General features: G+C 35.8%; 1 protein-coding gene across 2 annotated transcripts in view; it reads right to left on the bottom strand.

The window, feature by feature from the left end:
* The window catches only part of NOD1 (nucleotide binding oligomerization domain containing 1), a 311,719-nt gene extending 302,456 nt beyond the window's left edge, over window positions 1-9,263 (bottom strand). For both annotated transcript variants that reach the window (XM_053714271.1, XM_053714272.1), the window contains exon 1: window positions 8,852-9,263. The gene's annotated coding sequence lies outside the window, so the exon portion shown is untranslated. The remainder of the gene's footprint in view (window positions 1-8,851) is intronic.
* Between the last annotated feature and the right edge of the window lie 16,949 nt (window positions 9,264-26,212).

Raw genomic sequence — 26,212 nt, 5'->3', positions numbered from 1 at the left:
GAAAGTTCAATAAAAAGAATATAATCATTGCATTAAAATATCCATCAATTCATTTAAGGTCAATTTAACTATAAATGACACACAGAAAAGTCTTTACCTTAATTTGATTTTTCTACCAGTCAGCCCTACCAAGGCAGAAGGCCAATAATGAAGTTTGTATACTTATAGTGTCACACCTCACCTGTGTGGACAAATATACCATATTGTCCTTCAGCAGATAGGTCCCCCCATTACCACTGGCGACTAAGGAGGGACTTAAAGGCAACATGATTTCCTCTTCTGAATAAGGGTTCACATGCAACTCTAATTTGCAGTTTATCACTGTGGTAAAGGGTCATTAAAGATATTTTTCTGTATTTATTAATCAAATTATTCACAGAATTACAAAATAGAACAATTTAAAACTAATTTGTGTTAATAGATCAGCCACTGTTTTGCAGACCTGGTGCACACCCCATGAAAAGCCTCTGGAATGTTAGTTAACATACTTCTTAATGTGGCCAATTAGAGACAGATATAAATGAGCTCCAACCAATCATTGAGAGAAATTACAGGAAAACTAGTCAAGATAAAGAATAAAAGTGTATTGCAATTTGTTTCATGACTAAACAATTTATGACATATGATGATGTAATACACCCTCAGAGGAATATTTACCAGTGTTCTCCCAGAACATTTTTATGGTCACATAACAAGGCTGATTTTACTAACCCCCCGGCTAAAATGTAAGCCAATATTAAGCTAAAATGTTTTATTGCACAGATTGTCATTAAACACATGCATGTTAAATTATGCAAATACATTTGTGTTTTGAATAGCAGAAAATGTTATAAGTATTACATTGTGCCCACCAAGCTATTTCATAAAGCCACCAGGCAGACCACATTTTATGTGAACACTGCTTAATGACATCATACATTACATCATTGTTCACATCCCACATCATATAAATTATTGATATCAATAACAAAATAAAAATATATGTAACATGTTTGAATATTTTTTTAATAAATTATTGTATAAATTATTTTCCCTGGTGCTTCTATAATATTATACTGCAGGGGTGCCCAATAGGTAGATCGGGATCTACCAGTAGATCCGGAAAGCGCTGCTGGTAGATCGCAGCCAATGTGCTCAAAATGATGTAGTCAAGTTACGCAATATCAACACTGGGGCGTGAGTAGAGTATGGTTGCTAGGGATACCACTTTATCTACCGCAGTGTGTGAAGGGGCAGGTCATTAAACAGTCTGATGGTCGGACACGAAAAGTGCTACAGGATTGGATCTTGAGGGACATCAATTTCAACTAATCAATGTAGATGATTTTTGAATGACAACACAATTGGCCTATCAAAAGCATGGTTGATAGTACTCTCCCAATGGATATAGCGGTATAGTATAGTTAGGAGGGTAAGCGTCAATAGATAGAAAAAGTAAAGGTGGAGGCTGCTGTGCTATGCTAAAGGTAGAAGTCTGATTGACGTCTGGCAAATGAACGTGTTGAAAAGGTAAGAAATGGTCTGCATGGCGCGCTATTGAAATTTATTTGTGCAAGTCTCACTGAGTCATATCAGGCAAAGCCCGCGGCACAAAGTAAAGTGGGTCAGTGTGGCAGTAATTTGAATGCAGTGTTTTGTAACATGGCATAAGGGGTTGCTCCTGTTAACCCGAATTAAAGTCAGTGCTACTTTTGACGTCAGGATTAATCTGTTGTATCTTTATGCTTTTGCACATCCATGTGTTGCTTAATAATGCAACCTTAAAGGGATATGAAACACACATTTTATTTTATCTAATTTACTCCCATTATCAATTACATTTTATGGCACTTTGAAAAACTACTGAAGAGATTCAAATCAAACATCCAAGCTGCATACCTACTAACATCTATGGCTGAGTATGAGGGACTCAGGAGATTGATAGTCCCTAGTATTGTATCCCTTTAAATTATAGAAAAAGAAGGCAAAAATTTGTTTTGCTGTGCACTATAATTGGGAATTAAAAATTAAATGTAATGTCTGCATAAAAATAATCATACAATGCAGTGGGAACTGATAACCACAAAACCTTCATTAGCAATGTAGATAGCCGCTATAATTTACACCAGCACAGCGCCATCACAAAATACACGTGGCTCTGTAGAAATATGTATGAAAGCTTTTGATTCGATAACACCTTCCACTTTTGTAATATTGGCCATGCACTAGTCAGGTAATAAATATTTATAGGTAACAGTGGAGAGCTAGAATTTAGTGAGAGATAAAGATATAGGATGACCTGGAACGGCAGAAATTAGTTTTTCTGCAGTTCTGAAGGGAAACCAATATGTCAGATTTTAAAGTAAAAAAAAATCTATAGGGAAAATTTGCAAATATTATTTATTAATAGTCAAACGTGAAAGAAACTCAGATTTAAAACACTGCTCTTTTTTTTTTTTTTACATTTTTAAAGTTCTATAATACAAAAATATAGTGTCACAAACCAATGTGATAATCACAAAGAAAAAAAAAAGGTGAATATTATAACACTATGCACAAATATTAATAAATATCACCAGAAAATGTCCAATTACAAAAATAAATTAGTCAATTTTATTTCAGATGTCTTCCAAACAGGAATTGGCAACAGTTATTAGTCTAAGAAATTAAAGGGATATAAAACCCAATTTTTTTTCTTTCATGATTCAGATAGAAAGCTTCTTAAAATTGCATGCTCTAATTTACTCCTATTATCCATTTTTCTTTGTTCCTTTGGTATCTTTATTTGAGAAGCTTAGGAGACGGCTCATTTTTGGTTCAGCACCTGGGTAGCAGTGGCTAAGTGTAGCCACCAATCAGCAAGCGCTGAACCAAAAATGGGCCGGCTCCTAAGCTTACATTCCTGCTTTTTCAAAAATAAAGATAACAAGAGAACGAAGAAAAGTTTTATAATAGGAGTAAATTAGAAAGCTTAAAATTGCATGCTCTATCTGAATCATGAAAGAAAAAAAATTGGGTTTCATATCCCTTTAACCATTATCTGAATAACTTCCAGTAAAGCAGAAACTCTTCAAAAATAACATTTATTTAAAACATTAAAGTGATTGTAAACTTTAAATGAATTAAAGACCAGGATCAAAAAATAATCTTAAAAACTGGGGCACTTTGGGGGGCGTGTCCATGCAGCGTTCTGGATAAGACGCACTTTCTGAATGCTCTGGCAGAATCTATAATAATCCACCGATTATTACTTCCCAACAGCAAGATAAAGAACATACTACATGAAGGCACCACAATCTCGCTAATTGTGGCCCCATAACTATATTCTTAGCTGTTTATATGACTCTGGGGACTCAGATCGGAACATTAAGGCCTAGAGCAGCATACACCCCCCCATCCCCGGGAAGAACCGGGTCATCAGTGCTGTCAGAAAAGCCTGAGTTACTGAAATTTCTTCATCACCTATCTTTAACTGCACAGCAAGCTGATTCATTAACTTGCTCTACCTAACAACAAGATGATCTCTGCAGCGGGGAAAAGTGAAACACCACCTGCAAGATATCTATAATTGACAGAATATGACTAACATGGCGGAAGAGAAACGTCTGCTGCGACATGAGGAGTTTTTCACAAAATTTACAAACCTTATGCAAAAGCTAATAGAAGAAGCACCATACGATTACTTACTGCAGCCCTTAAACATGGAAAAGGGGATAAAGGCGCTCCTGATGGATTCATTGGTGGCAAAAGCGCCATACCGGCATCGCTACAACCGATCATCTGCCTGAACTACAGGAGGCTCATGGGACAGTGCATACGCAGACGGCATCCAATACATTGAGAGCAGTGCACAATATAGAGCCACAACTAAAACCTCAACAGACCTAAATAAAACAAGCTATTGCCTACTTCAAGAGGAACAAAGAGTATAACGTTAAGGCTTCCATCTCCCAAACGGATATACCCTTGGTGAGTGCAGACCTCCTGGGGCCTTTAAGGACTGTAACACAGGCTGTGACATGGAAGGAAATAGAGAGGATCATAACAGCACTGCCCTCACATGAACCAGACAGTGGACCAGCCCGGTTTCTTACCCCTGTGGAGCAAAAAAATACCAGCACTCCGTACTCACCACCCACACAGATCTCCCCATATGACTCACCAACGACCTCATTTAAAAAAACTCACAAAGAGAACTCTTAGAAGACACAACAGAAGTCAAAATGATGAGAATGCAGGGGGATAACTATAGAGGCCACACTGTGAATGAGCAAATAACTTGAGTTTTGTTATTCTTTCAAATGAACGTACTTGCTCGTTAAACAAGGTTACTACACTTTGGCATAAGTCACAGGTCCCTAACGAGAAGTTTACTTTATACAGCATGTTTGTGTGTTACTGTTATTCCAAAGTTAAATGTTTAATTGTTTTATTAATGTTATATAAATTATATTAATGCTAAGAAATCCTTTATCCATACTTCACTACTCTCAAATAGGGAGACAGCATAGTGTGACATCATCGATTGTTTTTCAGCACAGTGATTATGCGAATGTTTTGACCACCGACTTGCAGCTGGTGGTCGAGGCTGCAGACGGGATAAGATACTCAACTGTTATACATTAGGTATTTACAGTCACCATACCTTTTAATATACACTACTTGTAAAAATGCTGATCCCTTAACACTTTCAAAGAAGGAACCAATACACTTATTTACCCAGCAGAGAGTTGTCCAAACATAACAAATGGTTACCTACTGTCTCTAACAGATGGAACAGTCACATACATACTAAGATGTATTTATTACTTTACATCTTTATGTACAGTACCTAGAAAACTAACGTAGATTGCTCTTTAGCAGTGTCCCCACTGACAGAGAGATCTCATAGCCCAAAGAACCAACCAATTAGAACAACTCTAATTGTCCAGTTGAAGTTTACTTTTGTTCAATGACCTTTTCATATTAATGTTCTTCTTGCAATTAACCAAATAATGGGTCCTGGACTGATTAAGGCTTTAAAATATCCCCTTATAGAGCAAGTTATACCCCTCACGATGTCCAAGAGTGACCCAAAACTCTAGGGGGCTAAGAAAAAGGACTGTCTTATTTCCTAATTAGATTTTGTTTCTACAGGGTTTTTTCTGTAATCTTTGTGTCAGCATTATATTCCACGCCTGTATACATTATGTTGTATGTATGTCCATAATAAAAATTAAATATAATAATAATAATAATAATAATAAATTAAAGTGCCCCTGATTTTAAGATTACTTTTTTTATCCTGGGCTTAAATTCATTAAAGTTTACAATCACTTTAAGAGGATTATGTCACTCAGAGTTCCAGATACAGCTGCAAACACAGAGAAATTCACATATAACGTCTTTTTACAAGTTTACAATATATTTGCTACAAAAGCCATTTTTCTAAGTGCTGCCTTTAGCTTGTCAGAAACTACTCCCTGTGACGTCACGCTCCTACGTATCTCCAAAATACGCTCAATTGCTTTAAGGCAGCTTTTTCAAGTAAAAAAAAAAAAAAAAAAAAAAAAAGAGAGAAAGAGATTTAAAGGGACATTAAACACTAAATGCATGCTAGATAGAATGATGCATTCAAGGAAAAGATTAGTTCATGACTAACATGTAGATGTATTTTTTAAAGTTTCATTAGTTGTTTAAAAAGTGACAAAATAAGAGTAAGGTTTTAGTGTCTATAAAATACTGGGAGCTGCCATGTTGTAACTTGTGTTACCTTCTCTGCTGTGGCCAATTAGGGACAGTTATAAATAGGTCACTAGACTGTGCAGCCAATGGTTGTGCTGGATTTAACAGTGTTCTGCACTTCCATTTCTATCAGGAACTGAAAAGCTCACAATTTCAGAATGGAATTACAGGCAAAGAGGACAAAATAAATAATGAAAGTATATTGCAGAGTTGTTTTATTATATAAAATGTATCATTTTATATTACCATCTCAAAGTGTTTAATGTCCCTTTAAGAATTTAATATGTGAAGAACAATGAAATGTGAAATATTCATAATTCATGTTTGGTTTAGTGCACTTGAATAAATACGATCAGGTTAGTGCATGAGTATGGGTGTTACATTTTTTCCAGTTTCCGCGCTCCATTGAAGTCTAACGTGGGGAATAAGTTTATGTTGTTGAGACATTCTATGTTCCTCTTTTTGCGCACGTTGGGTTTCCGCTCTTGAGCTAACTTTTTACTTTCAACTAATAATACAAGCGTAACCTGACGCGCGCAAAAAAGCCTCTGTCTAGCAAAATGAATGCTTGAGCGGGAGCACTAAATTGAGCTCCACTTGTAATCTAGTGCATAGTATATTTAGCTTGTAGAAGTGGAATACAAGATAAAAGCACTGAAGGGGGTTTTCAATGTTTTCTACTATAAGGGGAAGAGACATTGGCATAGCTCTGTTTTTTTTGTTTTTGTAATAAGATTCAGAGGAATGCTTTTTGGATAATGATGCATGTATTATACAAAGAACCCATTGGTACTAAAGAGTAAACCCAAAGCAAATTTGCTTCTTTTAAAATGACATAAAAATAAAATTGTGAATGCACAGTAATGGATATCAAATTACAATCAGAAGCAGTTTTGAAATACACTTTAGAATGAGCAAAATGGTCAATTTTTTTCTGAGCACATTTGGCCTATTATGGGGTCAATTTATCATCCCGTGGCAGACAGGGGCGGATATATTCGCCCCTGTCTGCGCGGCAGCAATCCGCACAGCCAATCATGTGTAGACAGGAATTATTCAACTCCCTGATCGAAACAGATTGAAATTCTTCGCCTAAGGAAGGAGAACAGGGCAGGGAAGCAGCTTGAAAAATCCTGACTGCGGGTTCGCTTGTGCAAACCTGCAGTCAAACGGGAGAGAAGGGCTTGATAAATCAAGCCCTATATGTAGGTTAGGAACATTCATGAGAAAATAAAATATGCTAAGACATTGCTTACTTTTCTCAAAAGCATTTTTGCTTATGAAGGGAACTGTGAAATTGCTGTGTTGCAAATATATGTCTTATGTAAATAAAAAACTGAAACAGACTATAAAGATATTGCACTTTTAATTGCCAGCCACTTAAAGTGAATGAAAGTTTTGATGCAAAAGTGCCCAGTTTTTAAAAATTTTATTAAAAACAGTGGTATTTTAATTTATCAAAATTTACATTTCACTCGTGTTGTGAAAAAATACATACCTTTTAAACTTGACAGCTGCTCCAGCTTCCCCTGGTCGTCGCAAGCCATTTCTGATGTCAGAAATGATGGATGGGTCATCCTCCAATCACGCCCCCCCCCCCCCAGGGGAATCAGTGTCTGATTCAACGCCGTGATTGGAGGAAGCCGGATTCCTAATTTTAGACCCAGGAAGCTGGAGCGGCTGTCAAGATTAAAAAGGTATTTTTTCACAACACGAGTGAAATGTAAATTTTGATGAATTACAGTGCCCCTGATTTTAATCGAATTTTAAAAAAACTGGCACTTTAGCATCAAAATTTACATTTACTTTAAGACGAATGTAGTTTTTTTTTTATTTTTTTTATTTTTGCAATTTAGATTAGAATGATCAGCAATGCATATATGGGTGTATTTCATCAAAATGTGTCTAATCTTTAATCTTCTTTAACGTAAATAAACGTATTCATGCGTGAAATAGTCTCTTACTAGTGAGAACTATAAAATCTGTTGTATAAATAATGCATTTCCCCAAGGTAAACACCCATATTTAAAGGGACAGTCAAGTCCAACATACACTTTCATGATTCAAATAGGGCATGTAATTCTAAACAACTTTCCATTTTACTTTCATCACCAATTTTGCTTTGTTCTCTTGGTATTCTTAGTTAAAAGCTAAAGCTAGGAGGTTCATATGATAATTTATTATACCTTGAAGGCCGCCTCTTATGTGCAAGCATTTTGACAGCTTTTCACTACTTGAGGGGATTCGTTCATGTGTGTCATATAGATAACTTTGAGCTTGGGCACATGAAGTTACCTAGGAGTAAGCACTGATTGGCTAAAATGCAAGTCTGTCAAAAAAAACTGAAATAAGGGGGCAGTCTGCAGAGGCTTAGATACAAGGTAATCACATAGGTAAAAAGTGTATTATTATTATTATAACTGTGTTGGTTCTGCAAAACTGGGGAATGGGTAATAATAAAGTGATTATCTATCTTTTTAAACAACAAAAATTCTGGTGTTGACTGTCCCTTTAAGTTATTTATAAACTAGGTTTATTTATAACTTTTGTTTATTTTTATGAGGTATTTTTTATTTAATCTTATTTTAAAAAAATCCATCTCCTATGTTTTACTCCTGTAAAATATGTTAACCATTTTTAGCTGAACATGTTGTTGTAGGCAGTGGGAGCACAATTTTGCAAGGGTTAGACATATACCAAACAATTAGGGCTATAGCAAGGATCAATAGGAAACTTAAATTTATATATATATATATATATATATTATAAATACTGAAATACTGCATACTGTATAATATTCATGTGACTGACACAACAACAAACATCCGTCACATAAAGCTCACGCTGCACAGGAGTACAGCTAGTACCCAACATAATAAAACGTTCCATGGCATTTCTAGTTTTCTACATTGGTTTCAATGCACTTCACAATGTTTGTATTACCAGTTCCACTGATTAATTCCAGTAAAGTTCATGAACGCTAGGAATGTCACAATGCAGCAAGGACAAAGCATGGGAAAATATATCATCTTAATGAAAAACTATAGTATTTTTTACACGCATGCCGCTAGATGAGTAGCTTTACCTAGCTAGCTGAATAATAATAATTTAATGCTGTTAAATTTAAAATCAAATAAACCATACAGACCAGAAACTGTACCGGTAGTGAGCTAATCACAGAGAAGCATCCACGCCACCGTAGGTTTGTACACAGCTACAGGATCCCGTAGAAGCAGAAGTTTCAGTTTGTAACTTGTAAGTAGATAACATGATCCCCTAACAGCAGAATTTTTATTTTGTAGGTAGATAATAGGATCCAGTAGCAGCAGAAATTTCAGATAGCAAGTAAAGTAACCGGATCCCTGTAACAGCAGAAGTATCAGTTTGTAAATAAAATCACAGGATCCCCGTAACAGCAGAAGTTTCAGAACGAACTTGCACTATGTAGATGGATATGCAGGATCGTTGGACAAATGACATTTCGGAAGTTTCATTGACATTCTAGTCACGCCCACTAGTTGGGTTAAACAATCGGTGGATAGAAATAGACTGCGCCGCTCTCTTCCCCTTTCCCCTAATGTGAATGCAGCTCATTGTCATTCTTCTGTCATTCATTACGTGTACCAGTACTGTAGTTATGTACTCAGGGGGAGACTGTTTTAGTTACAACACCGGTAATTCAGCAGATTGTCCAGCAAAATGAATGTTAGAAATACAGACTTATCTTGCAAAACAAATTATTAGAACTCATGGAGTCCATGGGACACCGCCCACTGGGTCTCTGATTAGCTAGCTAGTTGTCTACAGCAGTGAGGTTAAATTAAATTTTCATGATTCAGATACAGCATATAATTTTAAGCAACTTTCCAATTTACTTCCATTAAAAAAAAATGTGCACAGTCTTTTATGTTTACAATTTCTGAGTCACCAGATCCTACTGAGCATGTGCAAGAATTCAGACTATACGTATATGCATCTGTGATTGGCTGATTGCTGTCACATGGTACAAGGGGAGTGGAAATATACATAACTTTGAAATGTGTTATAAAAAAATCTATTACTCAAGTGCTATTGCATTGTCTTGTTATCTTGCATTTGTTGATTATGCAAATCTAATGTGTTGACTGGTCCTTTAACCTTTTTTTGCCGTGGCACACTTTTTTACATTAAAAAATCCTGTGGCACACCACCACCCCAAAATTTAAAAAAATCACACATTGTAGCCTAATACAGGATATATATATATATACACATACACACACACACAAACATACTGTATGTATTGTGCTGTTATGCCATGCCTCCTACAAACTACCCCTGCACTGGGAGTAAAAAACAAGCAAAGTTTAAAAAATATGTCACACTGCCGTGGCACACCTGAGGATCCCTCACGGCACACTAATGGACACTGGTTGAAAAACACTGGTCTACAGTGCCAGCAATCCTGGGACCCATCCGACCTTCTCTAAGGTTGTATAATAAAAGGCTAAAAACATAATTTATGTAAGAACTTACCTGATAAATGAATTTTGTTCATGGTGGCAAGAGTCCACGATTTGTTACATATGAGATATACATTCTTACCAGGAGGAGGCAAAATTTCCCAAACCTCAAAGCCTATAAATGCCCCACTCACCTCACTCATATCTCAGTTTAATGTATAGCCAAGAAGTGAGGTGTAAAAAGAGTATGAAAAAGCCATAAAAAAGGAACAGGAAAAAAAGATGTGCTATGTTAAAAACAACCCATAATAGGGAGAGGACCTTGTGGCCTCTCGCCACCATGAAAGAAATGAATTTATCAGGTAAGTTCTTACATAAATTATGTTTTCTTTCATATAGGTGGCGAGAGTCCATGATTTGTTACATATGGCATATAATACCCAAGATGTGAAAGACCACAAGTAACAAATTAAAAAGGGAGGGATAAAATATAAACAGCTTTTTTCGCTGAAAATAATATCCAAAATAAAATCTTTTAATAACTAAAAAAACCTAAAGAAATTTTTATAGGCAACAGAATCAACGAGTGAGCACTGCCTGAAGAACCTTTCTACGAAAAGCTGCTTCTGAAGAGGCAAAAACATCAAAATGGTAAAAGTATGCAAAAAAGACCAAGTGGCTGCTTTGCAGATTTGATCAACTGAAGTCTCATTCTTGAAAGCCCAAGATGTGGCAACTGATCTTGTAGAATGAGCTGTAATTCTCTGAGGCGAAGACTGATCCACTTCCAAATAAGCTTTGTGAATTAGAAGTTTTAACCAAGAGGCTAAATAAATAGCAGAAGCTTTCTGAGCCTTCTGTGAACCAGTAAAAAATGACAAATAAACTAGAAGTCTTTTTGAAATCTTTAGTGGCAGCAACATAATATTTCAAAGCTCTGACAACATCCAAAGAATGTAAAGATTTTCTGCATCATTTTTAGGTTTAGGACACAAAGAGGGAACAACAATTTCCCTGTTAAAGGTATAGGAAAGTCAAAATGAAACTTGCATGATTGAGATAGAGCATGTAATTTTAAGACACTTTTAAATTAATTTCTAATTTTCAAATGTGCTTTATTCTCTTGCTATCCCTTGTTGAAAAAGAATACGCACATATCATACACTAGTGGGAGCTGCTGCTAATTGGCGCCTGCACACATTTGTCTTTTGTGATTGACTGACTAGATGTGTTCAGCTAGCTGCCAGTAGTGCAATGCTGTTCCTTCAGGAAAGAATAACAAGAGAACAAAGCAAATTTGTAAATTGAAGTAAATTGGAAAGTTGTTTAAAATTGTACGTTTTATCCAAATCATGAAAGAAAAATTTGGGGTTTCCTATCCTTTTAAAGTTGTTATAATTAACAACCTTTGGCAAGTATTTTAAAGTAGTTCGCAAAACTGCTTTGTCTTGATGAAAATTCAAGTATGGTGCTTCACAAGAAAGGACGGATAATTCTGAAACTCTTCTAGCAGAAGAGATATCTAAAAGAAACAGAACTTTCCAAGAAAGTAGATTAAAGGGACAGTATACACTCATTTTCATATAACTGCATGTAATAGACACTACTATAAAGAATAATATGCACAGATACTGATATAAAAATCCAGTATAAAACTGTTTAAAAACTTACTTAGAAGCTGTCAGTTTGGCTCTGTTGAAAAGGTAGCTGGAAAGCCCACTGCAAGTGGCAAATAAGACACTCCCCCCCCTCCCCCTTCTTTTGCATATCAAAAGACCCTTTACACAAACAGGAGCAAGCTGGAGTAGGTAGTCGAGCGTATTCACATAAAACTTTGGGGCTTGGTTAGGAGTCTGAAAATCAGAGCAATGTTATTTAAAAATAAGTAAAACTATACATTAATTTAAAAAAAAAAACTTTATGGGCTATATAAATAGATTATCTACAAAACATTTATGCAAAGAAAAAATGAGTGTCTAAAGAATGCATTGGCTCAAAAGGAAGAGCCTGTAAAGACTGTAATACAACATTGAGCCTCCATGGAGGAGAGAGAGATTTAATTACAGGTTTTATTCTAGATAAGGCCTGAACAAAGCAATGAATGTCTGGAAGATGAGCAATCTTTCTGTGAAACATTACAGAAAGAGCAGAAATCTGTCCTTTCAAAGTACTGGCAGATAGGTCCTTATCTAAACCATCTTGAAGGAACTGAAGAATTCTAGGAATTCTAAATGTATGCCAAGAAAAATTATGAGTGGAACACCAGGAGATATAAGTTTTCCAAACTTTATAATACATTTTCCTGGAACAGGTTTTTTTGCTTGTATCATAGTATTAATTACAGAGTCTGAAAAACCTCTGTCACTGAGAACTAGGTGTTCAATCTCCACGCCATTAAGATCAGAGATTTTAAATATAGATAAAAGAAGGGACCTTGAGACAGAAGGTCTGGTCTTAGAGGATCATGCCATGGCGAGTAGCTGGACATCCGAACAAGATCTGCATACCAGATCCTGAGAGGCCATGCAGGGGCTATCAGAAGTACAGATGATTGTTCCATCTTGATCTTTTAAATCACTCTGGGTAGTAGAACTAGAGGAGGAAATATATAAGCATATTGGAATGACCAAGGGACTGCTAGAGCATCCGTCATTACTGCTTGATGATCCCTTGACCTTGCAAGGTATCTTGGAAGTTTCTTGATCAGATGAGAGGCCATAAGATCTATTTGTGGGAAGACCCCAGATCTGAACCATTTGTAAGAATACATCCTGATGGAGAGACCATTTCCCCGGGTGAAGTGACTGACAGCTGAGATAATCTTTTTCCCAGTTGCCCACACCTGAGATGTGAATCGCAGGGATGAGACAGGAATTGGTTTCTGCCCAAGAAAGTATCCTGGATATTTCTTTCATAGCTAGGTAGCTTCGAGTTCCCCCTTGATGATTGATGCCACTGTGGTGATATTGTCTTTTCTGAAAACGAAGGTAAGGTTTGTTCTTTAAAAGAGGCCAAGCTTGAAGAGCTTTGAAGAGAGCACATCATTCTAAGATATTGATTGGAATATTTGTTTCCTGAATATTCCTAACTCCCTGTGCAGTCAAGGACCCCCATACTGCTCCCCAACCCGTAAGACTTGCATCTGTTGTATTCACAGACCAGATAGGGCAAACAAAGGAGGCCCCTAAAGAAATTGGTGGTCTAACCACCATTTCAGAGAAAAATAGTGCAGCCTGCAAAGTTGAAGAGGCCTCATATAAAAACAAGCAAAGAGGATTGCGTCCAATGCTGCAATCATTAGGCCTAACACCTCAATGCACATAGCCACTGAAGGCTATGATAGAGACTGAAGGTTCAGACAAGCTGAGACTAACTTTATTCGTCTCTTTTCTGTTAGAGAGTCATGGACACTGAGTCTATTTGGAATCCCAAATAAGTGACCTTTGTCTGAAGAATCAAGAAACTCTTTAGAAAATTGATCCTCCAACCATGATTTTGAAGAAACAACAATAGTTATGTGAGATTGTGCTAAATTAAAAGATTGAGCCAGAACCAAGATATTGTCCAAATAAGGAAACACCGCAATACCCTGCCTTGACCTTCCCTTTAGATCAATAATCTTGAGGCAAAAAACTGATTTTCCTCCAGTAATGGAAGAAGTCATAGAATCCAATTGGGAACCAAATAGATTCTTACCCTGGAAAGAGAGGGATAGTAATCTCATCTTGGAAACCATATCATCATTCCAAGTTTTAATCCAAAAAGCTCTTCTAGAAAGAACAGCTAAAGACATAGTTTTAATGCTAATCTTGACAATGTAAAATACTGCTTCACATATAAAAAAAGATTTGCTTCTTGTAATAAATGTATCACATTACAGCATTCAGGTTCTGAAGAAAATTGCTGAACAAGATTCAAAAGCTAAAAAGTAGAAGCGGCTGCTACATCAGCAATAGATATGGCTGGCCTAAGAACATATCCAGTATGTAAATAAGCCCTTCTCAAAAAAGATTCAAGTTTCCTATCTAAAGGATCTTTGAAAGAAGTACTATCTTCTAACAGAATTGTGGTACGTTTAGCTAGAGAAGAAATCGCCCCATTTTAAACCTAGAAGAAGGATTAAAAGAAGTACCAGGTTTAGACTATTCTTTAGATATAATATTAGAGACTACATTAGGAACAGGAAATAGCTCTGGAATAACAATGTTAGACTTAAAAAAAAGAATTTAACTTGTTACAAGAAACATCCTCAGAAGGTTTAACTTCTTCAATACCTAAAGTGACTAAAGATTATTTTAATAGAGAATGAATGTGCTCAATTTTAAATAGAAAAGAAGATTTATCTGGTTCTGTATCAGATGAAGGAGCTTCAGTATCAGAGGAATTATCATCATGAGAAGATACATCAGTATTAGTCTGATCAGTACAGATTTTACTAGATGAAGGCAAAACATGTGCATATCTCTTATGCTTATTTGAAGGCGGAAATTTAGTCAGGGCCTTCTTAATTGAAGCAGCAATAAATGTCTTCATTGCTGGAGGTACTACATCCATCTATGAAATTGAAACCGAAGGAGCAGCTGCATTTCAAACCATAGGGACATCAGTAGGTTGTGATAAAAACAATATACATGAGTCACATAAATTTGCTTAAAGGGACACTGAACCCATTTTTTTTCTTTTGTGATTCAGATAGAGCATGCAATTTTAAGCAACTTTCTAATTTACTCCTATTATCAATTTTTCTTCGTTCTCTTGTTATCTTTATTTGAAAAAGAAGGCATCTAAGCTAAGGAGCAAGAGCATTTTTGGTTTAGGACGCTGGACAGCACTTATTTATTGGTGGGTGAATTTATCCACCAATCAGCAAGAACAACCCAGGTTGTTCACCAAAAATGGGCATCTAAACTTACATTCTTGCTTTTCAAATAAAGATACAAGGAGAATGAAGAAAATTTGATAACAGGAGTAAATTAGAAAGTTGCTTAAAATTGCATGCTCTATCTGAATCAAGAAAGAAAACATTTGGGTTCCATGGCCGGACTGTTATCCGACTGACGCTTGTCCGACGGACATTTGTCCGACGGACAATATTCCGAAAGACATTTATCCGGCTGCTGGGTGGGAATGAAGCTTAAAAATCACGGTTTTATAACATTTTTAATAGTGGACTGACAAAAGACAATTACATCAACTTATATATAACATTTATAACATTTTTAATAGTGGACTGACAAAAGACAATTAAATCAATTTATATATAACATATTAATTATAATATTATAATTATAATAATTATATTATGTGTTAAAAGTACATTGTGAGGGTAGGGACCCATGGATAGGTTCCCAGAGGCGGTTGCGGCGCCCGAGTCACTGATTGTAACAGAAAATTTTGGATCGTATCTGCCCTCGGCCGAATGTATCTTGATTTATTTAAGTAAATCTTATATATTATGTGCTATTGCCTTTAAAAAGTCTAATCTTGAGTATTCACTGTATTTTTCTAAAACTTTCATTATGCTGTTGTTTATGATTTCATATTTTTTTTTTGGTTTTCTCAGTTCAACTCCAGAATTAATTTTTTCAATTGTTAACTCCCATTCTGCTTGTTCTTTTCTTATTTTTGAAACTAGTCTGCAAATGCTTGGGTGGGTTATAGACATTCGTTGGTCAAATGCTCTGTGCCATCCTTCTAGAGAGTTGTTTGTTCTAGGTAACCCTAGTTTTGTTCTTTCAAAAGTGTTCCACATCGTAATATCGAAAGTAGGTTTTCTTCTTGTACCTTGTTGTAGTTCGCCAATCCAGGTTTTTTCAAAATAATTAAAAAATTCAGATAAAATGTTACTGTTTTGTTTTTCTATTGATTTTACAAAGTCATTAAATGTTTCAACTACATCTTCCACTGGCACAAATGCTAATGCTTCTAAGCATTTTATGATCAGAGCATTTTTTTCATTATTATACCATATTTTTAAGCCCAAAGATTGTATTTTTCTCCACAGGCATTGGGAAAAATGGAAAAAGCATCCATAAATTATTGTATTTTGTAAAAAATTTGTCATGCAATTTATTGCTGCTCTTTCAAAATCTACAGTAATTGATATAGGATTGATATCTGGATTTTTTTCTTTTATAATACTAAAAATTAAATTATAAGTTTCCTGATTTTTATTTTTTGATATGCAGTATACTAATGGTATGGTATGGTTATCTTCTATTAAAACATGTATTGTATACAACTGAAAACCTAAAGGAGCTGAGTCAAATGTTCCGTCACAGAGCCAGTGTTGTTTTTTTGAAAGAAGATCTACATTTTTTTTAGTAGACAGAATGATTAAATTTTCACTTTCGTACATGATGAAATCTTCTCCTCTGGTTGTTTTTCTTAAATCATCATTTAAAATGTTTCCATTTGGTGTTGTTCGATGTCGACGTACCATTCTGGCAAGAGTTTCTTTTTTAGGTAGAGCTCCTGCTGCTTCAAGGGGGAAATTAGATGTGCAATTTTGTATTATGCTTGATGTTACTTCTTCTGAATTTTTAGCAACTTCTTTTATTTTTTCAATTGTTTTCATAGATAAAATTCTTGCTGCATTAGGTGGATGTGAATGATTTGATGCATCTTTTTCAATTATATCATTAATGGTTTTTAGCCTTCCTCCACAAAAACCTTTTTTTTCACATCTCCAATATGTGACATTTTCTTTTTTTTTGTCTACAATGTATGCATAACCTTCATATAACATTTTTCTTCCTCCTTTACACGTCTTTATGAACTCCATTTTTTTAATTTGATGTTTTTTTTAAATTTATTTATTTAAGTGTTTGTGTTGTTTTTTTACCTCAGTAGCCACAATATATATTTAAATTTTCCGCTTTTTTACTGATGACAATTACGCAATTACGTGATTGCGTGATTGTGCTGTTCGGCGTGCAGTCGGAAGCAGTGTATTTCGGACATATGTCTGACGGACGAATGTGTTTCGGCATTTTGTCCGTCGGAATTTTGTCCGAGCACCTTTGGGTTCAGTGTCCCTTTAAGATGGCACTTCAGAAGTTTTGCAAAAGATACACTTAGCTTTAGTAGAAAGGTGTTTAACAGACTCAGGTCCTATGGTAATTTCAGGGACAGAAGTAGGTTGTTTCATTATGACAGAGAAAAACAAATTTTTGGAAAAAATAGTAAAATGAACTACAATTTAAAAAAAAAAAATATTTGCTTAAAAGACTGAGGATTGGCAAATCTTTGCTACGTAAATACATAGTTGATAAAAACATTTATTTAAAGAGCTTTAAGAATAAGTATATGTAACAACATAAAGCCCCTATATAAAAATGTGAGGCATCTGAGGGATGCAAAGACGTCATAAGGGGCGGGTTTAAAAGAGACTCTATGTGGCAGCAAGCTTGTCAATTTTAAACAAACCGGCTAAAGGTAAGTATACATAGCGCATAGCAGAAGTTATACTATCCATCCTCAAACATATCTAAAATAAAGCAAAGTTACAAATGTCCCTGGGCTGAAAAATATAAGTATAATTATGCAAGAAACCTTTTAAAATAAAAAGTGCCCAATTAGCTATGAGTGCCTTTAGGAAAAAAACTATATACTTACCTGAATTTAGAGAGACACTATAACTATTATAGACAGGCCAAACCAGTGCTGAAAACGTGTCAGCAGAGGAACAAGTATAGGAGTATGTTGAACCATAAAGGGAGGCAGAAGATAAATCCCTGCGACCGATTTACAGATAGCCCATAGAAGATTTTAAACAGAGCTAAAACATGATAACCTTAAGCAAACTCCCCCCACATCCCTCTGACAAACACTGTACTCTGAGGGAAAGAAACAGACTTCAATATACACTGAAGCACATTTCATTGAAGCACATCATACTTTAACCACCTCCAAAGGAGGCAAAGTTTAAACTGAGATATGAGTGAGGTGGGTGGGGTATTATAGGCTTTTAGGTTTTGGGAAAATTTGCCTCCTCCTGGTAGGAATGTATATCCTATATGTAACAAATCGTGGACTCTCGTCACCGATATGAAAGAAATCTGAGTTTATGGTTCTAAATTCTTTTCTCGCTCACACAGCATTATTTTACTTTAAAAATTATTATAGGGGTTTCACCCCCCTATCCGCCACACATTATCGAGGATATACAAGATACTAATTACCCCATTCCCAGGACACCCTCTACCATACCTAGAGAGCTGGGGAAGAGATATAGGAATAATAATTCCACAACACATAGGCATGAAGATAGTCCAGTCCACGCTAAAAAACTCTATTTCCACAGCTGCTATGGAAATTAATCTTAAAATACTTCATAGATGGTATTACACACCTCAAAAACTCCATAGACTATATCGCAAAACTAGTAATAAATGCTGGCGTTGTGGCCACATTAATAGTGGCACGACTCACATGTGGTGGTGGTGCACAGTTATATATAATTTATGGAAATCGGTCATTACCGAAATAGAAGACATATTAGAACTTCAATTCTCACTAGACCCACTAATTTGGCTATTGAATAAACCTCCCAAGATAAAACATAAACCCTCTCTTAAACTGTTTTTTATCATGTCTAATAGCATAAAGTTTTTAATAGCCAGAAATTGGAAATCCAAAGACCCACCCACAATTGAAATGTGGGTACAGAGGGTGTCTGAGTCGATACATCTCGAGGAACTCTATTACATGACAAATAATAGATTAGATATATACTCTGAGATTCTGACAACTTGGGAATCATATATTAAGGACAGATAATTTCATATTCAGTTTACAAATTTGTAGGATAAGGATTAGTACCAAGAATCCAATATAGCCTTGTGGGCCTTTTTGTTGCAGAAGTTATTCTGGCTCATATAAATTCACAGATGGTCATGGAGAGGAGGTCATCTTCACACAGACGTGGGTTGTACTAGTTCAAGGTTGACTTGTTTCTTTAAATAAATTAGCTTCTAATATATGTACAGCATCAAACTTTTTATGTAAACTAATTGGAGCTGTGTCTCCACAAGATGTAATTGTCATTCATAATTTATATAATAAAGCTAATTTTCAAAAAAAATAAAAAAAATTATTATAGGGGTTTCAAATGAGGGCTACCAAAAATACTTTACCAGGAACAAAATGGGGAGCCATATTTTGGGGTGTAAAGTCCCTTGCCTAGATTACGAGTTTTGTCGGTAGTGCTGTGCGGTGCTAATGAGCAGTTTATGCTCACCGCTCACCTACAGACAGACTGGTATTACGGGCTTTTACAAACCCGGTGTTAGCCGCAAAAAAGTGAGCATAGAGCAAAATTTAGCTCCACATCTCACCTCAATACCAGCACTGCTTATGGTAGCGGTGAGCTGGCAAAACGTGCTTGTGCACGATTTCCCAATAGGAATCAATGGGTTAGAGCCGGCTGAAAAAAACCTAACACCTGCAAAAAAGCAGCGTAAAGCTCCTAACGCAGCCCCATTAATTCCTATGGGGAAATACTTTTATGTCTACACCTAACACCCTAACATGAACCCCGAGTCTAAACACCTCTAATTTTACACTTATTAATCCCTAATCTGCCGCCCCCGACATCGCTGACACCTACATTATAATTATTAACCCCTAATCTGCCGCTCCTGACACCGCCGGCAGCTACATTATACTTATGAACCCCTAATCTGCTGCCCCCAACATCGCCGACACCTACATTATATTTATTAACCCCTAATCTGCCGCCCTCAACGTCGTCACCACTATATTAAAGTTATTAACCCCTAAATCTAAGTCTAACCCTAACACTTCCCTAACTTGTATATAATTTAAATAAATCAAAATAAAATAACTATCATTGTGGGAAACGTTTATTGTTAACATCTAGAATATGAGTAGAACGAGATATAAGGCAAAGGGATAGCACTATGGGTCGTGACAGAATGGGTGTTAAAGACTTGCAGGCCCATTTATCAAAGGGCTTGCGGACCTGATCCGACATTGCTCTCTGCTAAATGCGGAGAGCAATACGTATTCGATCGGGTTGATGTCCGGCGATTCCTGTCCGCCTGTTCAGAGCAGGCGGACAGGGTTATGGAGCAGCGGTCTTTAGACCGCTGCTTCATAAGTTGTGTTTCTGGCGAGTCTGAAGACTCGCCAGAAACACGGCCCTTCAAGCTCCGTACGGAGCTTGATAAATGGGCCTGAATGGGTTCAAAGACAAAGGCGAATAGCAACTTGTGGAACATGGTTAATTATTTGTTGTTGTGATAAATGTTTAATTTCTCATATTGTATGAATTCTGCATTGATGGTTTGCTGTAAACTGTATATTTTCTTCTTTGTAATGCAATGCAGAAATTTCAATAAAAATATAAAAAAAATAAAAAAAATAACTATCATTAACTAAATTATTCCTATTTAAAACTAAATACTTACCTATAAAATAAACCCTAAAATAGCTACAATATAACTAATAGTTACATTGTAGCTATCTTAGGGTTTATTTTTATTTAACAGGCAACTTTGTATTTATTTTAACTAGGTACAATAGTTATTAAATAGTTAATAACTATTTAATAGCTACCTAGTTAAAATATATTCAAATTTACCTGTAAAATAAATCCTAACCTAAGTTACAATTACACCTAACACTACACTATAATTAAATTAATTACCTAAACTAAATACAATTAAATACAATTTAAAAAATTATCTAAAGTACGAAAACCCCCCCACTAAATTACAGAAAATAATAAAATAATTACTAGTTTTTTAAACTAATTACACCTAATCTAATCCCCCTAATAAAATAAAAAGCCCCCCAAAATAATAAAAAGCCCTACCCTATACTAAATTACAAATAGCCCTTAAAAAAGGGCCTTTTGCGGGGCGTTGCCCCAAAGTAATCAGTTCTTTTACCTGGAAAAAAGTACAATAGCCCCCCAACATTAAAACCCACCACCCACACACCCAACCCTACTCTAAAGCCCACCCAATACCCCCTTAATAAAACCTAACACTAACCCCTTGAAGATTACCCTACCTTGAGAAGTCTTAACCCAGCCGGGCCGAAGTCCTCAACGAAGCCGGGCGAAGTGGTCCTCCAGACGGGCAGAAGTCTTCATCGAAGCCGGCCAGAAGAGGTCCTCCAGACGGGCAGAAGTCTTCATCCAGGCGGCATCTTCTATCTTCATCCATCCGGCGCGGAGCGGGTCAATCTTCAAGACATCCGACGTGGAGCATCCTCTTCAAACGAAGTCCAACTGAAGAATGAAGGTTCCTTTAAATTACGTCATCCAAGATGGCGTCCCTTGAATTCCGATTGGCTGATAGAATTCTATCAACCAATCGGAATTAAGGTAGAAAAAATCCTATTGGCTGATGCAATCAGCCAATAGGATTGAGCTTGCATTCTATTGGCTGATCCAATCATCCAATAGAATGCCAGCTCAATCCTATTGGCTGATTGGATCAGCCAATAGGATTGAACTTCAATCCTATTGGCTGTATCAGCCAATAGGATTTTTTCTACCTTAATTCCGATTGGCTGATAGAATTCTATTAGCCAATCGGAATTGAAGGGACGCCATCTTGGATGACGTCATTTAAAGGAACCTTCATTCTTCAGTTAAACTTCGTTTGAAGAGGATGCTCCGCGTCGGATGTCTTGAAGATGGACCCGCTCCGCGCCGGATGGATGAAGATAGAAGATGCCGCCTGGATGAAGACTTCTGCCCATCTGGAGGACCTCTTCTGGCCGGCTTCGATGAAGACTTCTGCCCGTCTGGAGGACCACTTCGCCCCGGCTTCGTTGAGGACTTCGGCCCGGCTGGGTGAAGACTTCTCAAGGTAGGGTGATCTTCAAGGGGTTAGTGTTAGGTTTTATTAAGGGGGTATTGGGTGGGTTTTAGAGTAGGGTTGGGTGTTTGGGTGGTGGGTTTTAATGTTGGGGGTTAAAAGGCCTTTTTAAGGGCTATTTGTAATTTAGTATAGGGTAGGGCTTTTTATTATTTTGGGGGGCTTTTTTATTATATTAGGGGGATTAGATTACGTGTAATTAGTTTTACAAACTTGTAATTATTTTATTATTTTCTGTAATTTAGTGTTTTGTTTTTTTCGTACTTTAGATAATTTTTTTAAATTGTATATAATTGTATTTAGTTTAGGTAATTAGTTTATTATATTATAGTGTAGTGTTAGGTGTAATTGTAACTTAGGTTAGGATTTATTTTACAGGTAAATTTGAATTTATTTTAACTAGGTAGCTATTAAATAGTTAATAACTATTTAATAACTATTGTACCTAGTTAAAATAAATACAAAGTTGCCTGTAAAATAAAAATAAACCCTAAGATAGCTACAAAGTAACTATTAGTTATATTGTAGCTATCTTAAGGTTTATTTTATAGGTAAGTATTTAGTTTTAAATAGGAATAATTTAGTGAATTGTAGTAATTTTATTTAGATTTATTTAAATTATATTTAAGTTAGGGGTGTTAGGGTTAGACTTAGGTTTAGGGGTTAATACATTTAATATAGTTGCGGCGACGTTAGGGGCGGCAGATTAGGGGTTAATAAATGTAGATAGGTGTCGGCGATGTTAGGGACGGCAGATTAGGGGTTAATAGAATTTAACTAGTGTTTGCAATGCGGGAGGGCTTCGGTTTAGGGGTTAATATATTTTTTATAGTGGCGGCGATGTCCAGTTCGGCAGATTAGGGGTTAAAAAAATTATTTTATTGTTTGCGATGGGGGGGGCCTCGGTATAGGGGTTAATAGGTAGTTTATGGGTGTTAGTGTACTTTTTAGCAATTTAGTTAAGAGTTTTATGCTACGGCGTTAGCCCATAAAACTCTTAACTACTGACTTTTAAATGCGGTATCAGTCTTGACAGGAGAGGCTGTACCACTCACTTTTTGAAAGACTCGTAATACCGGCATTAGGCAAATCCCATTGAAAATATAGGATACGCAATTGATGTAAGTGGATTTGCGGTATTTTCGAGTCTGACCAAAAAAGTGAGCGGTACACCTGTACCTGCAAGACTCGTAATACCAGCGTTAGGAAAAAAGCAGCGTTGGGACCTCTCAACGCTGCTTTTTAAGGCTAACACAAGACTCGTAATCTAGGTGCCTGTTTTCCCCATAGACTTTCCTCAGCAAGCCAGCTCTGTTCATACATTGTATGTAACAGCCTACATATCTGTATACATTTCTGCCGGCTCTTATACAGATGTAACAGTTTACCTGTACACATAGGGTTGCCAGGTGTCCTCCACAAAAATACCGAACACCTAAGAATAAACTGCGGGGGGGGGGGTTAGTTTGCAGTGACATTTACTGAAAGAAAAAAAAAATATATATATATATATACATATAAAGACACACACATATATATTATATATATATACAGTATATATATATTTATATATATGTTCAAACTTAAGAAGAATCTAGAAACTGCACTGCAATATTTCTAATTATTTATGCACATGTAGCTCCTCATACTGTCAGATTTACACACAGTCATATCATACACAATCTTAAAGCTTCACACTGAAGGCTGCTTATTTATTATTTATAGTCTCTCACACCTAACTACACATACAGGCTGTCACTCAGCCTAACAAAGCACACTCAAACATGCACATATATACATACACACATTCACAGGATTTATTATCAATTAATGTAAACAATTGAGAAGTATTTTTTTTAGTCTGATTTTCCTTAATAGACAGCTTTCTATAATTTTTAAACACATTTTGTCACAGACATTCAATCAGACATACACAGACTGCCTCACATATAGGGGTATATTTATCACGCTCCGAATGGAGCTTGATGCCCCGTGTTTCTGGCGAGCCTTAAAGGGATATGAAACTGAAAAAAAAATATTTTGTGATTCAGAGCATGCAATTTAATCCCCCCCCCCCCATTTACTTCTATTATGACATTTGCTTCATTGCCAAGTTATTCTTTGTTGAAGAGACACCCAGGCAACGTCTGGAACACTACATGACATGAAATAGTAATGCCATCTAGTGCTCTTTTAAAGGTATAACATTCTTGTAAAACTGCTGCCCTATACTGCTCCAAAAAGTTGTTTAAAATTGCATGTTTTAATTATGAAAGAACAATTTGGGGTTTCAGGTCCCTTTAACTGCTGGTCAAAGTATATCTCGAGGTTTTAGACCTAGGAGAGGTGAGGAAAGAGACTTTTTACTTAAACATCAGGAAGCCTTTTGGATTTACAGATTAGAATTAATGCACCCTAAGGGTTTCTATATGGAGTTGCCCCTTTTTCTGTAAATTTACATTTTTTTTAATTATGTAGGGAAAAAACAAGTACCTGTTAAAAAAAAACTGATCTATAATAAAATATGTATATGTATGGATAAGCAAAAGCATTTATTGAACATCAATGTCTGTAGTAAAATATTGTTGTTTCCATTTCTGAGTATTCATCCACCAATTTAAAGGGACACTGAACCCAAATGTTTTCTTTCGTGATTCAGATAGAGCATGCAATTTTAAGCAACTTTCTAATTTTCTCCTATTATCAATTTTTATTCGTTCTCTTACTATCTTTATTTGAAAAAGAACGCATCTAAGCTTTTTTTTGGTTGAGGACTCTGGACAGCAGTTTTTTTATTGGTGGATGAATTTATCCACCAATCAGGAAGGACAACCTAGATTGTTCACCAAAAATGGGCCAGCATCTAAACTTATATTCTTGCATTTCAAATAAAGATAGCAAGAGAATGAAGACAATTTGATAATAGGAGTAAATTAGAAAGTTGCTTAAAATTCCATGCTCTATCTGAATCACAAAAGAAAAAAATTGGGTTTAGTGTCCCTTTAAGTGATAGGAAAGTCAAAATTAAACTTCCATGATTCAGATAGAGCATTTCATTTTAAGGCACTTTTAAATGTAGTTTTATTTTCAAATGTGCTTTGTTCTCTTAGTATCCCTTGTTGAAAAAGAGTATGCAAATATCCTACACTAGTGGGAGCTAGCTGCTGATTGGTGTCTGCACACATTGGTCTCTTGTGATTTTATAACTAAATGTGTTCAGCTAGCTGCCAATGTTCCTTCATCAAAGGATAACAAAAGAATGAAGCAAATTTGACAATAGAAGCAAGTTGATTAAAGTTGTATGATCTATTCCGAATCACAAATACAATATGTTGGTTTCATATCCCTTTAATTTGCTTTGGTTTTAAATTGTAGGTGTAATTATTATAGCCTCCAGTAGATGTCTCCATTTTTCAGTTTTGTACTAAAGTTAAAGGGACACTGAACCAAAATTTTTCTTTTGTAATTCAGATAGAGCATGCAATTTTAAGCAACTTTCTAATTTACTCCTATTATCAATTTTTCTTCGTTCTCTTGCTATCTTTATTTGAAAAAGAAGGCATCTAAGCTTTTTTTGGGTTCAGTACTCTGGACAGCACTTTTTTTATTGGTGGATGAATTTATCCACCAATCAGCAAGGACAACTCAGGTTGTTCACCAAAAATGGGCCGGCATCTAAACTTACATTCTTGCATTTCAAATAAAGATACCAAGAGAATGAAGAAAATTTTATAATAGGAGTAAATTAGAAAGTTGCTTAAAATTTCATGCTCTATCTGAATCACAAAAGAAAATTTTTGGTTACAGTGTCCCTTTAATTTTAGACAATAAGAGGTAATTAATTGTATACATATAACTACATGATATCACTTTTATATAGCTATCATTAGGTTTGCTTTCTACTATGTTAGTGGACATGATTAAAGGCATTTATACCCAAAATGATTTTACCCTGTGCCTGTTCAATAAATAATTTTGAATCCACAAGTGGTGCTGCTGTGTATATTTTTTTCTGATAGGCCTTGGGGTCTATGCAGTGACCTGTGCATTCTGCATGCTCATACTTGCTACACTTGGCTTATTATTATACAGGGAGTGCAGAATTATTAGGCAAATGAGTATTTTGACCACATCATCCTCTTTATGCATGTTGTCTTACTCCAAGCTGTATAGGCTCGAAAGCCTACTACCAATTAAGCATATTAGGTGATG

This window comes from Bombina bombina, chromosome 5 (assembly GCF_027579735.1).
Source record: "Bombina bombina isolate aBomBom1 chromosome 5, aBomBom1.pri, whole genome shotgun sequence".
NCBI lineage: Eukaryota > Metazoa > Chordata > Amphibia > Anura > Bombinatoridae > Bombina > Bombina bombina.
Note: the sequence above shows the minus strand (reverse complement) of the source record. Positions and strands in the feature narration are given on the sequence as shown.